Here is a 12,363-nt window from a genome sequence, read left to right as displayed (position 1 = left end):
CCAAAACTACTTTTGGGGAAAGACCCAACAAGCTATGAGTGTCTCCTGTCAACTTTGATATTTGCATAGTATGAACAATCCTATGAGAAATGATACGACAATCAAGGTTCCAAGAAATTAGGGAAGTTGTTACATTGTAAGTGGCACAGTCTGGATTATTGGATCCCAGTTGTCCCTCTTAATGTTCCACACTAGACCTGCTAGGGTTAAAAACGAATTGCTATCATGGGAAAGTTGCTGTTTTCTAGTGGTCTTAATGTTGTTGGTGGAAATTTGGCTCTTCCATGGGATCTAAAAAGCCTGTAAAAGATTGGGAAGTTGGTTGGTTGTTTTGGAAGAGCTCCTGGTTATAATCCTGGAGAGAGAGGTCTTAGATCTCTCTCTCTCTCAGTCTCTCTCTCTCTCTTTCTCTCTCTCTCTTTCTCTCTCACCCACCCAGCAATGCACTTGCCCCTTCACTGGTGCATTCTCTCTTGCCCATGAGCATGCAACCATGCTAGTCTAGGGGCTACCAGGCTGCAGCAGACCATGCAGACTCCAAAGGACTGAGCTTTAATATGAAACAGAAACTCTGGACACTGGCCTTTGTTTTGGCCTTGCTGAAGACAGGGTTGAACTTTTGCTATGGTGGGACAGTCGGGGATGAAACACTGGTAACCCAGGAGGGGAACTCCTTTGATTTTGCATCACAAATAAATCATCTCCCATATGTGGGTCAAGAAAATGATTTTTTTGATCTCATGGAAGAGCTTGATTTCTACCAACATCATTAATACCTTCTTATTTTAAACCCTTTTGTTCTCCTCAAAGTTAAGGGGGGTTAAAGCTAGTTTTAAATGATCATAGTTTAGCTGTGAGGCAATGTTGACCCTAACTAGAGGTCAGAGTCACCTCATCTCTTCTTGTTACCCACCTGGAGTTCTGGTAAATGATGGAGTAGACCAGTGTGCAGGGACTTCCCAGGGCCTCTCATGAGCTCCCTGGGGGTCACACAGATCGTGGTGGCCACTTTGAAGCCCCTGTGGTTCTGTTCTGGAAGGTCAGAGTGGAAAAGGTAGGAAGTGGAGAAGAGACTCATTAAAAACAGAACTGGGTACAGAGAGTGAAAAAAACAAAGCAACAAGCGGAGAGCGTAAGGGTTGGATGTCAGCGACATGTTTCACTGGCTCCTCTGCTCTCCTAATGGAACGTAGGTTAGTTTGTCCCGTGAAGGATGGTTACAGCGTAAGCCAGTGGTAATGCTCCCCTTGCAGGCTACATTATAAAACTCATCCTCCTGCCGTAGCTGATACATCATCATTTTCTAGCAAGGCAGCCATAAATGATATAGTAAATGTTTTCAAGGAAGAAGCTTATGGAATAAAATTGATAGAACAACACAAGGGAGGATAGTAAACAAGCTTATAAATCTTTTTTATAACACGTACTTCAACACATTAGATGTTCACCTACTTTTAAAAATATTTTTGAGCCCAGCTGGCTTGGCTCAGCAGTTGAGCATCGACCTAGGATCCAGGAGATCACGGTTTGATCCCGGGTCAGGGCACATGCCCGGGTTGCGGGCCTGATCCCCAGCAGGGGGTGTGTAGGAGGCAGCCGATCAATGACTCTCATCATTGATGTTTCTATTGCTCTCTCTCTGAAATCAATAAAGACATATTTAAATATATATATTTTTGAGTTGTAGGACACAAGGATACCATTCCCAGCTTTTGGTTGGGAAGTTTTAGACAACATAACAAAGTCATTTAGCCAACACCTTATATGGGTTCATGGCAGCAACGCAGATCTCCCAACCCCATGTGCTGTCAGTTACTAGTTGGACTCAGTATATTTCCCTCCTGCCAGGAAAGACCATGCACTTTACTGTGGTTTCTGGTGCTTGGCTGCCCTGGCTTAAAATGTCATTAGTGTTTTGAATGATCACCATTACCAAAAACTAGGTAGACCCTAAAAGTAATGCTGATATACCAAAAATTTAAAAATTATCTTTATAGAGAAAAACAGCTGTGAAGGAAACTCAAGCAGTCCCACTTCTGATTCTGACATTGATTTTTTTCCTGCCAACTACAGGGTTCTCTGAATATTCACAAATTAAATGACTGTGAAGGAGGTACTAGGAGTCCATCAATATCTTCTTTACTAGCATACAATTTTTACACCAAAAGTTCCATGTCTTTATCAGGGTCCCACCGGAAACCTGCCTGACTCATAATGTCCACTATAGGCATTCAAAAAATTAAAGTACTGATTACAATTGCTTTGAATTTTTAATTTATAAAAATTAATGTGTTCTGACAAATTCACATTGCCCAGGAGATATATTGAAAGAGGACCTGACACCTACAGCAAGAGATTTTTTCCCCCTCTCTAAATTCTTCATTTCTTAAATTTTGAACCTACAAAGGAATGCTTATTATTCCAGTCTTTTCCTACCTCTCTAAGTAAAGAGAAAATATCTTAATCATTGTAGAATTATGGTTCTACAAATCTCTCAGATTCAGGTAAGTTTGCCTTATTTGCCTTTTGAAATTAAGATGAACTGTTTCTCTAGTGATTGATTTGTAGCCTGACCCAGTTTCCTGGGCTGAAGTAGAACAGAGTTGGTTGGATTCCCCAGAGACGCAGGAGTGAAGTGGTTTGAATGCAGGAGCTGGAGTCCGACAGACTTGGATGCAACCCCATGTCTGCCACACACTGGCTTGTGCACACTGGCCAGTTATGTAATCACTCTGGGCTCACTTCCTAATCATTAAAACTGGTATTATGGTAGGAAGTTGCCCATATTTACTTTTCCTTCACATTATCTGATAGAATGCCTGAAAGTATCTAGCAAATGGTACACCGGCTATAAATGTTAGCTGCTATTATTACCATTACTCACTCCTGTTGGAAGAATGATAAGGGCTCTAAGCCAGATCTCCAAGGACAGAGGAATCGTCCAGCTGTCAAAGGTCATCATATGTGTTGACTGCCATAATTGTTGCTGGGTTGGATGGAGGTGCAGGGGTTTGGGAATAAAATGTTCAAACTATGAGCTGGAAGTATGAACTAGGTGGGTTATTAAGAGCAAGTGCCAGGAAATGACTCTGGTTCATGTAGCTCATGGAGATGATGGAAACAGAGGCAGGGACTTGGGGACCCCAGGCAGAAGGCTCCCATATCACTACCCAGAACCCACCTGGTGATGTCACCAGACACAGCTGGGGGCTCTCTGTCTTTGCCCACTATTTAGAGTGCCTGGTGTTGCTGCTGCTCCACGAAGGCATGAATTCTCACTCTGCCCATTTATTTCCATCATGGTCTCCAAATTCAGAGTTTTGGATAAGTGGGTCTGATCAGTAAAAGGGCCCAGTAGAGTACACATACATTTTTAGTTTCTAAAAGGGAGTTCGTTCCACCCATCATGACCATAGGGTAGGAGATGCTGAACAGCCTGAAGACTTTGTCTCCTGTAAAAGCACAGGATCCATGTCAGGTGTATTATCAGAACCAAGGGTACCTGTGTGAGTCATTCTGCAGGAGGACCCATGCTTAGAATGTAGGTCAGTGGTTAGACTGACTGAGTCACCTAGTGCCTGAGGCCCCTTACCTGTCGTTTTGAGCCGGAAAGCATATGGCCCATTCCCATGGCAGCCCCTCAGCTCTCTCTGTGGGCTCTTGGAATGCTTATGGCAAAAGCTGGGGGTTGACCTGTATGGGAATTAAAGCAGTTTCCCTGATCTTGATGGTTTCAACAATTCTTCCCAGGCCTAAATGAGAGAAGGTAGTTTAGGGTTTAGATTTGGAAAAAGAGGACACCCCTTAAGGTAGGTCCTACCACCTCCAGCCATAGACCAGACTCAAGAGTTCTCATGTTTGGGGGCAGGGAGGTGTAAGTCTTTGAATTTCTTCCTTAAAAACAAAGCAGTTTACTCAACTTTAGTCTAAAGTGAGAACATAAATATAATTCTACCAATTATTGATGCTTTAAAATATAAGCATATGGTTTTATCTAAAAGTAATACAATTTTATAAAGGGGAATTTTTTGGGGAAAAAGAGAATATGGAAAGGTTCATTATCCCACAATTCTAACAAAACTACTTCAGTCATTTGTCCTATATTCTGTTAGGGATCCTCTGCCAACCATTCAGCCCATAGGGGCAATGTACTCTTTTCCTCAGGAAGATACTCAGGAACTCTGCTTAAAACTGTTTAAAATGGAGTGTTTGTACATAGGACTATTTAATTCAAGACCAAGTGGTTATTTCCCTGAAGCATTTGACTTAATTGAATCTAAGGAGCTGTTAAACGCTGGCTTCTTTGTCAACCTGTGAGCCATGACGGGAAAAAATAATTATTATGATGTGTTTGCTCCTGAAGCTATGGGTCCAAATGGCCAATGAATGACTGAGTGAGATGTAGCTGGAAGGAAAGTGGAAACAGAAAGCAACGTGGCCTCTCAGAAATCAAATCATGTCCCCCCACCCCCACATTCTATAAAACATCTCGGAACAGGTATCTCATGGAAGGTGAGACTGGGAGAGCTCAGCACTGACTGAATCCAGGCATTTCTCAATCATACATTATGAAGATCCCTTTAGGCCCAAGTCATTAAACTGTGTGACATCCCTTCTCCTGCACTTACTCCCATCCTCAGATGCGGCTTTGTTGGTGGGAACCCGCGGCATTGTCCTGTGTTTAGGAGTGCCAGGTGTGGGTGTGAACTTACAGGAGTAGGAGACAGGCGTGGAGGAAAATCCTCTTTGTGCACCTTTGAGTAACTCTTTCAGGAAGAGAGAAGTCAACTAGCTCCTGGATAAAAGACTTTGTTTCAGCTTGTTGTTGGTGCTATTTAATAAAGCAACTGTCCCTAGAAAAGGAACTTGTGAACTTTGTGGTACTTGGTGCTCTTCCAGAGTTCTAACACTGAACAGATATCCACGAAGTAAGTATAAGAGTCTTGCCAAGAGCTTGCACAAATTCACTTGTCACGTGTCCAGAATCGTGGCAGTATTAATTCTTCACACACCCTTCATGGCACCATGCTCTAATTGGCAGTGGCATCGCTGTCTGTGTGTGTCCATCTCACTGCGTCATGCCTTTGGAGTAGAGGTTGTTGCTTTAGGGTGGTATGAGGACAAGCGGAATGGAACTGGAATTTAGCCCCTGGACTAGACCTCGTTGAACCCCAAGGTCTCAGGCTGGAGGGTTGAACAGCTGCATTCCCTTCCAGGCAGCCAGGTCATGATAAGGCTTCAGGGGACAGTTTATAAGCATTAGCTGGCACAACGCAATCTTCGGAACTTTCCATCCAGGTACATCCAATGACTCCCAACAACCAAGGATGATCTCAGGAGCTCTCACTCTCTCTCTTCCACTTTCCTTTCCTTCTTTCTTTCCTGGCAGAACTAAGATTGGCTTCTGGTAATGGAATAAGACTCCGCAGGATGACCAACCCTAAGAAAGCAACTATAAAACTTAGAAGTAATACAAAAAAAAAGCAACATCCTGAAGATGCTGGACAAAGAACAGAAACAGAGAGACAGGTGGGGAGTGCACACTGGCGTGAAGGAAGGGTATGAAGAATTCTACAAGCGAATTCTTGTCTCCAGCTTTCAGCTTGGGCTCAGTGAAATTCAAACCAATCACAGTGGTGACTGGGGATCATGTAGAAAACCCAGAGGTCTTCCTAGCATGGAATGAGAAACCAGGAAAGAAAGCATGGATGCTAAAAAGAGCAAGGAGATTCTAGAAGGCAAAGAGTCAGGGAAGCCATCCCCAAACCCTGTCTACCCACATCTCTGACCCCTGAAGAGCACGCTCAGGAACAGACTCCACACAGTGCAAAAGCAAAAGAACTGGACTGAAACCAGAACTTCTGCCCAAGAAACGATTTTGCAATCCCAACCCACCTATGAGTTTTACCTTTTCCGTGAGATATCAGTTCTGAAGATGTTCTGTAGACTGCGGCAGGACATTCCAGCAGCACTAGGAATCACACTGCTTTCTCAGTTTCCACTTTCCTTCAAGTTACATTTCACTCGTGGATTTATTGGCCACTGGAGCCGTGACTTCAAGCACATGTGTATCATAAAACTTGTTTTTTCCCTCATACCACACAGGTAATCAAAAAAGCCGGTATGGAACATCTCCCCTTCCCTTTGTCTTGAGATTGTATCCCATTTTCTTGGTCCTATTGGGTTACATCCTGGGCGTGGCGAGTTACGGAGATCTAGATTCTGTTCTCTTTCTCCTATAAATATTGCTCCCTCAAACAATGCAATTCACAGTAGCAACAGACGTGTAAACTGTTCTAGGCTGTGCCCGGGAGATACAACAAAGGATAAGACAGGAGAGGTCTTTAGCCTCTAGGAGAGAAAGAGGCACAGACAGGGAACAAAGAAAGTAAAACACTACCCGGGCGATTAGTGTAATGAAGGGGCGATTATGATCATATACTAGACCAGGGGTGGGTACATTTTAGGCTTTGCGACTATTCCACTCGGCCACTGAAGCACCAATACTGACATAGACAATACATGAGTGAATGAGCTTGACTGGGTTGCGATAAAATTTTATATAAAAAAGCAGATGGGGGCTCATGGGTCAAAACTTTCCAACCTGTGTGCCAGGGAATAAAGCACACTTTATTCTGCATACTTCAGATAAAGTGCTCAGGGAACACCTCTGTGAGGAGAGTGTTTTAGCTGAGGCTTTAGGAAGTGCCAGTGTGTTCTGGAAAAGACGTAGTGAGCACAAGATTTCTAAGGAGCGGCAAAGGCTCGGGCCGTTCCCGGAGCCGTCTGAGGGCCCGTGTGGCTGCTGTGTGGCACCACGTGGCACATTACGGTTGCAGAGCAGACAGGAGGACCGTGCAGGGCCCGCAGGTCAGCGTGAGGAATCTAGATTTTCTCTCAAGTTCCAGGGAAAATCGTGGAAGGGTTTTAAAAACGGAAGCGATGCGACCTGACGTGTCATTTGTAGGTCATGCAGTCTGTTGAGTGGAGAACAGCTTGGAAGGTGACAAGAGGCGCAGGGAGGACCCCAGCCTGCAGGCCCCTGTGTGAATCCTGTGAGAGGTAATTTCAGCTTTTACCTGGTAGTTATATACCACTGTTACTTGCCTTCTGGGGTCTCATTCCCATGAAGGTCTGTTAACCTCTGTAATTAAGATTTAGGAACCAAGGGGATGGAGCTGGGATGTAAACTCAGGAAGACCAAAGCTCAAGCCTGTCTTAGCCACTGGCCCATAGCCTTGACCTTAGGTTGCCCTTCCCACCGCCTCCCGCGCTGAGGGCGAGTGGCTCCCAGAACCCTTGGCCCTCCGCCGGGACTCAGCAGGAGGCCATACCCGCTGGGCCTCTGGCAGCCCCCCGGCCAGGCCGGGGAGCAGGGAGCCCCCTCGCCCCCTGAGCGCCGCCAGAGCACGTCCACAGCTGACGCCGCTGGGTGCGGTGAAGCGCGAAGGTGACGTCATTGCTCAGAAGAAACTGTTAAAAATATCGAAAATGCTTTGAATGTCAGTTTCTCTTTGTTCTTAATGACTGATTGCACCAGTTTGGCATAATATTCAAGATTTAGTGATGTTTCTGTTGGTGGTGGTGTTTTTGTTGTTGTTGTTTTTACCAAGCAGCAAGAACTTCTCAAGATTATTACTCTCTCACACTTAATTCATTGCACTTAGGGAATATGAATATTTAGAGATGGGAGGTATTTGCAAAATCACTGGTAGTTTTCAAGTTGTGCTCTGAGGAGGCTAAAGATTCAAGGAAAGAAAGATAAAGGCTTGAGAGGAGCGGATCTCCTTCAACTCAAGCACTTCCTTATTTTATGTATTGAACTTTTGGAGAAGTTTTAAAAATATATATTCTACTGGTAAAAATGTTACCTTAGTAAGTAAGGCAATTAAATCCATTGCCTTACGTTTTACAGAAAAGTAAGTTAAGGCCCAGAAAGACAAAATGATTTGCTGAGAGCCCATGAAGAGTCAGTGACAGGACAAGGGCCAGAACTCATAAGCCCCGAAGGTACCTTGAGAATTAGTGTGGGAAAATGTTAGATCAAATGTTGGGTCAATCACTTGTATCTATTATTTAGGCCAACCATTTATCTTTCTCAAGTCTCCTCACCTATAAAAGATCTTTCACTGTCATCTGCTTTTCTTCTTTCCACCGTAACATTTTCTCCCCTAAGTGAGAATGCCCATGAGGTGAGGACCGTGAGACGAAATTGTAAAAGACAAGCTTGGGACAATTGTGCCTTGGCGCACAGGTTACTTCACTAAGGAGCACTCTCCATTGGAACAGAGTGTGTGTCTGTTTTGCTAAACAGCACAATCCAGAGTCTGAATAAGAACCTTGTACACAGTAGGACATCCCAAAACACTTGTTTTGTGTATAGATTTACCACTCTCTGCAATACTGATTAGCACACCTTGTTCCAATGGTGTTTAATATTGGTGGTGGTCTAGTGCCATCTGCTGCCCATGTGGGTAATTACAATCGCATCCGTGAAAAAAAAATCTTGAGGGACTTTTTCTCTTTTGTTTTAATATAGCTTTAACGGTGCTTAGAGAAAACACCGTAGGAACATTTCGTGTGTTTTGTAATAAAATTAAAAATATAATCTCTGTAGACCAGAAACCTTTTCATTGTCTATACAAAATTACAAAACATGTGTCCTCACCTGTACTGAGAAACCTATGCAAGACTTGGAAAAGAAACACCTGGAGGGAAAAAAACACCAAAGCGAACTGTGGTGGGGGGCGCCCCCCTGTGGGCTTCCAGAGTCTGAACTGGAATGCAAGGCAACGGCTGGGCTCCACAGATGAGAATTTAAAATTAATCGTGAGATTTCTCAATCTCTAGAAAAATCCCAAGAGTCATTTGCTATCAGTCCCAGTTTTTTTTGAAATAAAATCTTTATCAGTATGTCTAAGTCCTTCCCACCATTTAAAAATAAACCCTTGCAAGTAAAATTTCTTACTAGAAACAAATAACCAGGGTAGGTTGCTGCCATGTGGGATTTCCCTGGTCGCCAATTTTGTCCTATAAAATATGGATTGTTCTCCAGGAACTCTAAGGTCATTACGGTCTTAAAAACCATTAAACCTGATGACCACTTCAGCTTTCCTGATCAAAACAGTTCCCCCGTCCCTTCCCTCTCTAGGACACAGTGCCCACAGATATAAGAACTTACGTGACAAATGGGACTTTGTGGGTGTAATTAAATTATGGATCTTCAGATGGGGGGTGTATCCTGGATTATTCAGGTTAACCCTATGGAATCACAAGGATCCTCATGAGAGGGAGAAGGAAGGTCAAAGTCAGAGAAGGCAGTAGGACAACAGATTGGAGCCACCAGCAAGGAATATGTGTCCTTTAGGATCTGGAAGAGACAAGGAATGGATTTTCCCCTGGAGACTCCAGAAGGAACCAGCCATGCCGACACCTTGATTTTAGCCCCATAAGACTCATTTCAGACTACTGACCTCTAGAAGTCTAAGAGAACAAATGTGTATTATTTCAAGATACTAAATTTGTGGCAATTTGTTACAGCAACAATAAAAACACTGTACATATCTTTAATCAATAAGGATTTTTTTTGCACAATGGTCATATTATTTTAAGACTTCACAAAATTAAGAATTCCCTAATATAACAAATTTCCTATTCAAAATTCGATTTTGTAACTCTAATCACCTGTGTATTGTCATCACCTGTTTAACACACCTGCTTTCCCCACTAGAGGAGCTTGTTAAGGGGAAAGGTTGATGATAAAAATCAGGTGAAATTGAAATGAATCACATCAATAATAGCTTTGATGTGAAATTTCTGAAAATACAACTTTACTATCATGACTATGTATACCAAGTCAGAAAGACACCACATTATAACGACAGTCACTGTGCGACAGCTGTTTTTAAGCATAGTTTAAAATGTAATTGCTATGACGAAGCTTTGTGAAGTAGGTAGCATTCTTACATAGCTGGCCAAACTGAAATTTGGAGGTAACTTGATAAATACCATCCAACAGGCGACGAGCAGAGACAAGATTCGAACCCCGGAGGCAGCTACTGTGAACACCCCGCTTTGCTCTCGGACAGCAGCTGCTCGGAGGGCTGGCGTGTGTAGCCACAAACAGGTCGGGGAGAAGACACGGCGGCCTCTGCCAAACGCCGCGTGTTATAACTCCCGGGGCAGAACTGTAGGTGGCGGGAGTGACGGCCTAGCCCAGAGAGCCCAGAAGCCAGGCAATTAGAACGCGATGCTTAATATTTCATGTAAAATGTCATTTAGTTCCTGAGTTGAGATTGAGTAAGAACCTCATCCCATAGGAAGATATCAGCTGCGGGGAAAGAAAAATGAAACCCGTCAAGGCCACGCTGTGCTGCGGTTCCTGGGCACCGCCGGGTGCTTCACTCTCGGACTTGCTCCCTGTGGAGAGAAATGACGCCTCCAGAGGCCTCAGGCCCCTGTCCCTGGACCCTGGGAATGTGGCCTCACGTGGCAAAACGGGCTTGCAGAGGGCATTGAATTAAGGTATTCTGATGGGGAGATTATCCTGGGTTCATTTCGTGGCCCTAAGCGTAAGCACAAGTGTCCTTCTGAGAGGGAGCCGAGGAGTTATGCCCACAGAGCGCCCACCGCGACTGAAGCCCGGGCGTTGCTTTAGAGATGGAGGGCGGGCTCCCAGGCCAGGAAGGCAAGGGGCACAGCTGTCTGTGCTGGAAAAGGCGACAAAACAGGTCCCCTGGAGGGCCTCAAGGGCGGGCCTCAGCCCAGTGAAACTCACGGGGGGCCTCAGCCCCAGAGTCCCAAGAGAATAAGCTTGCGCTGCTGCAGGCCGCCCAGGCCGCGGGCGTGTGTTAGCAGCCCTGGGACACAGGACACTGCCAGGGAGGTTATCTCTGGCTGCAGGGACACTTTAGCTTACAGTTGCGAGTACAGGCAACGCAGGCTTTATTCTTTTATTATTTATTGATTATTGTATGATTTTCCTTACGAACTGTAAACCTACTTTTGCCCCACCCTCTAAAGTGTAGAAACATCTCAGATCAGGTTTTCCACGGATTTTCATTATGACATTGCGGTTGCTGTTTTACAGAAGCCCAGGGAGAGCTGTTGCAGCTGCTTCTCTAGCGACTATTACGTCGTTTCGTTTTTAAAAATACACAGAGAGCAGCTCACAAGTCATAGCCGCAGCCTGATGAGCTCTGAAAGAGTGACTATTCCCGTATTCTCAGCATCCATCAGGAACCTTCCCCACACCCCGGGAAGCCCCACTGTCCTCTCCATAGTCATCGCCTTGTCCCCAAAGGTACCTGGATCTTGACTTCCCTGCTTTTAAGCTCATGTAAATGAAATCGACAGAATGTATTCAGTGCTTTCTAGTTTCTCTCACTCAACGTTGTGTTTTTGAGCTTTGTGGCTGTCGTTTCTTCATTTTCCCAATTGAACAATATTTCATTATGTGTTTCTTTCACGGTTTACTTATCTAGTTTGGGATTATTATACACAGTGCTGTTATAAACATTTTTGCCCATATTTTTGGCACACCCATATTTGTATTTCTGTTATTTATGTATGAAACAATGAATTGACTGAGCATAGGGTATGTGTGTGTTCAGCTTTGGGAATTACTACCAAACAGATTTCCGAACGGGCAGATCCATTTACATTCTCACCAAAAATGTTTGAGCTCTAGGTTCTTTTGATATTGACAGTTTGTTCATTTTAGCCACTGTGAATTATGTGATATAGCTCAGCATGATTTTAATTTTAATTTTGTCAAGTTCCTGTTCAAGTCTTTTGGCTACCTTTCTGTTAGGTAACTTTTTTTTTTTTAATGTAGGAATTTAAAAAATATTCTGGATGTGAGTCTTTTACAGGTTACATATATTTCAGTTTTTTATAGTGTGCATTTTCAATCCCTTAAATGGTGTTTTTTATGAACAGAAGTTTTCAATTTAAAACAAAATAACAAAAAATTAACCATATTTTTGTTAGATGTATCTACCTCAAGGTCGCAAGGCTTGTCTCATGTCTTATTATATAGAAGATCTATTGGTCTACCTTTTATATCCAGATTTACCTGTCACCTAAATTTGATTTTTTTGTATGTTCAGTAGGAGTCAAATTCCATTTTTTCCATATGAGTGTTCAGTTGACTATATGTTATTTATTGAGAAAACTATTTATACTCCATGAGCTGTTAGCTTTGTCCTAAATCAAGACACCATAATAAATGTGTGGGTCCATTTGTGGACTCTCTATTTTATAGCTGTATTTGTCAAATCTCCATGTCAATATCATATTATCTAATTACTGTAGCTTTATAATAAAGCTTGATACACGGCAATGTAAGTCTTCCTACATAGG

Source organism: Miniopterus natalensis, chromosome 5, assembly GCF_054644295.1.
Source record: "Miniopterus natalensis isolate mMinNat1 chromosome 5, mMinNat1.hap1, whole genome shotgun sequence".
Taxonomy (NCBI): domain Eukaryota; kingdom Metazoa; phylum Chordata; class Mammalia; order Chiroptera; family Miniopteridae; genus Miniopterus; species Miniopterus natalensis.
The sequence above is the reverse complement of the archived record's forward strand: the minus strand, read 5'-3'. Positions refer to the sequence as shown.